We start from the raw sequence: 4,221 nt of genomic DNA, 5'->3' as shown, positions 1-4,221 counted from the left end.
ACTAAATGGCTGTCCAAAATACCATCAGCAATGTCAAAAGTTAAATTAAAAATGGGACAAAATTGTAACTAATATCACAAAGGGCCAATATCCCTGATATATGCAATTTTTCTGAATATTAAAAAGAAACTCAAGGGGCACATGGGTGGCTCAGTTGGTTAAACGTCCAATTTCGACTCAGGTCATGATCTCGTGGTTTGTGGGTTTGAGCCCCGTGTCAGGCTCTCTGCTGTCACCATGGAACCTGCTTCAGATCCTCCCCTCCCATGCTCGCTCTCTCAAAAATATACATTTAAAAAATAAATAAATATTAAAAATTTTTTAAAAAGAAAAGAAACTCAAATCCTAGTCTAACAGCCCAGTAGAAAAATGGGAAAATTATAGAAAAATAAAGGCAAATACTCTTAAACATATGGAAAGATGCTTAACCTTGCCCATTATAAGACAAATACAGGGGTGCCTGGGTGGCTCAGTTAGTCTAGCTCAGAGCCTGGAGCCTGTTTCAGATTCTGTGTCTCCTTCTCTTTCTGACCCTCCCCTGCTCATGCTATCTGTCTCTGGAAAAAAAAAACATAAGACAAATACATATTTAAACTGAATTGAGAGACCATTACTTATCTATCAGATCTGCAGAAATCCCAAACTTGACCACACACTGATTTGGTGAGATTGCAGAGAAGCAGGTACTTTCATGTGTTGCTGGTGGGGATGAAAATGGTACAGCCCTGGAGCCAGATTTGACAACAGCTAGCAGAATTACAGATGCATTTACCCTTTATCCAAGCAACCTCCCTTCTAGGTATATATACTTGAGATAAAATGGCAAACCCTTGAAATGATGGAGGCTCAAGGCTATTTACTGCAGCATATTTTGTAATAATAAAAAATTGCGAATAGCCAGCATGTCTCTTTTATTTTTACAGTAGGCTCCACTCCCAATATGGGGCTTGAACTCAGGACCTTGAGACTAAGAGTCACATGCTCTATGGCCTGAGCCAGCCAGGCACCCCTAACATGTCTTTCTATAGAGGACAGGACAGGTGAATAAACCATAATACATACATGCACTGGAATACTCTTAAATTCTAAAAGAATGAAGAATATCTCTATATATTGCTGAAGAGTAATCTCCTGGAGAAAAGTGAAAAAGGTGGCATGCAGAAAGGTATGTATATACTTTTTATGTAATAATGAAAGGAAAATAAAAGTATACACACACACACATTTATATACAATTTCAGCATCAAGAAAAGTACTGACTACAAAGAATGAAAACACTTGGAAGATTTAAAAATCCATGAGTTCATAATGATAATAAATTTTTGAAACTTCATTGCTACATGCTGATCCTTTGTGACTTGTTGTAAATATCTATTGCTGCATAACAAGCCCGCCCCAAAATATAGCACCTTCAAAAAACCAAAAACCTCATTGGTTCTCCCTTGACATTACTAAAGTAGCATCTCATTATTCTGAAAGTTGTTTTGTTTTGTTTTGTTTTGTGTTTTGAAGGGAAAGATCCAGGTGCCTTTCCTGCAAGTCCTGTATTTCAAGCTATTGGAATCAATGGTGAGAGAAAGTAATCTGTGGAAAAATCATAGCTAATAAATCATAGCAACAAAATTGGTAGAAATAGAAAAATCACCATTTTGCTCTCCTTTGTGAAATAATGAATTTAGGCAATGATCATCAATTATTATTACAGGTATTGGGTGGAAAGTTGATGACAAACTTTAAACCAGGCTGGAAACTCTTGAACCCACTGAGTAACTCAACATCACTACAGGTTGAACAATGCCCTATGCCTTCTGATCTGATGCGGTAGAACCTATAGAGCACCACTTACGAAGTATTCTTGACAAAAACAAAAATCATCAAGCCTCCATACGTAGATATCAGTTTATAAAGAAGATGGGGAGGGTAGAAAAATGTGTTAAATCATATCCTAAGATTACAAATCCAAATCCATAATGTGAGAAATCCCACATGACAAATTACCCAGTTTCTTCAATAAATAAGTGGCATAGAGCAAAACCAAGATGAAACCAGAAACAAAGAAAGAGTGGCCATTCTATTAATTAAGAGAGACTTAAGAGTGGCAAAGTTCAGCCCCAGCAAGATGGTGGCCCCCTTGGAGCTCAGCTGCTGGAGAAGTGGCTGGGGGCTCCCGTTACACAGGATTAGTCCCTAGTGGTGATGGCTTATGCCAGATTTTCTGGTGCACTTGTGACATCAGTATCATAGATAAGACATAGAGAGATTGAAGAGAAGAGGTACCAGTTTTGACCACTGACTACAGCATTATTTCTCAGCTGGCAAAAATAATAAAATTAAAATTTTTTACAGTTTATTATTTTTTTAAATACGGTTTATTTATTTTTGAGAGAGAAAGAAAGCCAGAGCATGAGTGGAAGAGGGGCAGAGAGCAAGGGAAACAGAATCTGGAGCAGGTTTCTGGCTCTGAGCTGTCAGCACAGAGCCCGACGTGGGGCTCAAACTCACAAACTGTGAGATCTTGACCTGAGCCAAACTCGGATGCTTAACCAACAGAGCCATCCAGGCACCCCAAAAATATTAAAATTTTTAAGAAAAAAATTCTGACTATGAACCCTCAGCAAAACAGGGGGCAGATACATATTGTGTTGTGTACATTTTTTAAAAAATAAAAAATAAGTTGCAGGAGTGCTGATTCACAGGGCCGCATGTACCCCAATATTTATAGCAGCACTATCAACAATATCCAATATCCTTCCTTATGGAAGGAGCCCAAGTGTCCATCAATTGATGAATGGGTAAAGAAGATGTGGTTTATATATACAATAGAATACTATGTGGCAAAGAGAAAGAATGAAATCTGGCCATTTGCAGCAGCATGGATGGAACTAGAGGGTATTATGCTAAGTGAAATAAGTCAGCCAGAGAAAGACAGATATGATGCTTTCACTCATGTGGAATTTGAGAAACTTAACAGAAGACCATGGGGAAAGGGAAGGGGAAAAAAGTAGTTTCAAACAGAGAGGGAGGCAAACCATTCCTAAATATAGGAATAAACTGAGGGCTGATGGGGTGGGCGGGGAAGAGGGGAAAATGGGTGATGGGCATTGAGGAGGGCACTTGTTGGGATGAGCACTGGGTGTTGTATGGAAGCGATGAATCATGGGAATCTACTCCTGAAGCCAAGAACACACTGTATACACTATGTGTTAGCTAACTTGACAATAAATTATTAAACAACAACAACAAAAAAACACCTCTTCCTCTCCAATGAGGCAGCCTGGCAGCAACTGCACACACACAAATCTTTGTGAAGACCCTGATGGGCAAGACCATCACCCTCAAGGTTGAGCCCAGTGACACCACTGGGAATGTCAAAGCCAAAATCCAAGACAAGGAGGGCATCCTGCCTGACCAGCAGCATCTGATTTTCATGAGACAAACAGCTGGAGGACATCCGCCCTCTCTCAGACCACAATATCCAGAGGCCACCCTGCACTGGGTGCTTCTCCTGCGAGGTGGGATCGAGCCCTCCCTCCACTGGCTGGCCCAAAAATATACTGCGACAAGATGATCTGCCATGAGCGCTCCACCGCTCTGTCACCTGCTGCAAGAAGTGCGGCCACACCAACAACCTGGCCCCAAGAAGAAGGTCAAATTAAGACATCTGCACAGGCTCTTCCTTGGCCAGCAGGGGACCTCCTGCCAGAGCCACAAGGCTCGAGAGCCTCAATAAAGTTTCCCTTTCATTGATTGGAGCAGTAAAAGATAAATATAAACAAACAAACAAATAAATAAACAACAATAAAAAAAATCTGTCTTAATTTTGGCAGGTTTTTGCCTTTGGTTCACATGTCTCTAACTGAAAGCTACAGTTCTGGGGGTGTCTGGGTGGCTCAGTCGGTTAAGCGTCAGACTTCAGCTCAGGTCATGACCTCACAGACCGTGGGTTCGAGTCCCGCATCGGGCTCTGTGCTCAGAGGCTGGATCCTGCTTCAGATTCTGTGTGTGTGTCTCTCTCTCTGCCCCTCCTTCACTTGTGCTCTCTTTCTCAAAAATAAATAAGCATTAGGGGAAAAAAAGGATCTCTTTACCTCATGATAAAAGAGATTCTTTAAAAAATAAAAATAAAGCTACAATTCTGTTCTGAATGTGCAACTCTAATTTATTAAAATTCATTTACTCATTTATCAGTTTTCTTAGATCAGTATGAATGTCTAATATGTG

At 40.3% G+C, this 4,221-nt stretch overlaps 1 pseudogene; it reads left to right on the top strand.

Moving 5' to 3' along the window:
- Window positions 1-1,155: 1,155 nt before the first annotated feature.
- On the top strand, window positions 1,156-3,656 carry LOC144221619 (ubiquitin-ribosomal protein eL40 fusion protein pseudogene; annotated as a pseudogene).
- Window positions 3,657-4,221: the final 565 nt, after the last annotated feature.

Source organism: Crocuta crocuta, unplaced genomic scaffold (genome assembly GCF_008692635.1).
Source record: "Crocuta crocuta isolate KB4526 unplaced genomic scaffold, BGI_CrCroc_1.0 scaffold367, whole genome shotgun sequence".
Lineage (NCBI taxonomy): Eukaryota > Metazoa > Chordata > Mammalia > Carnivora > Hyaenidae > Crocuta > Crocuta crocuta.
Note: the sequence above shows the minus strand (reverse complement) of the source record. Positions and strands in the feature narration are given on the sequence as shown.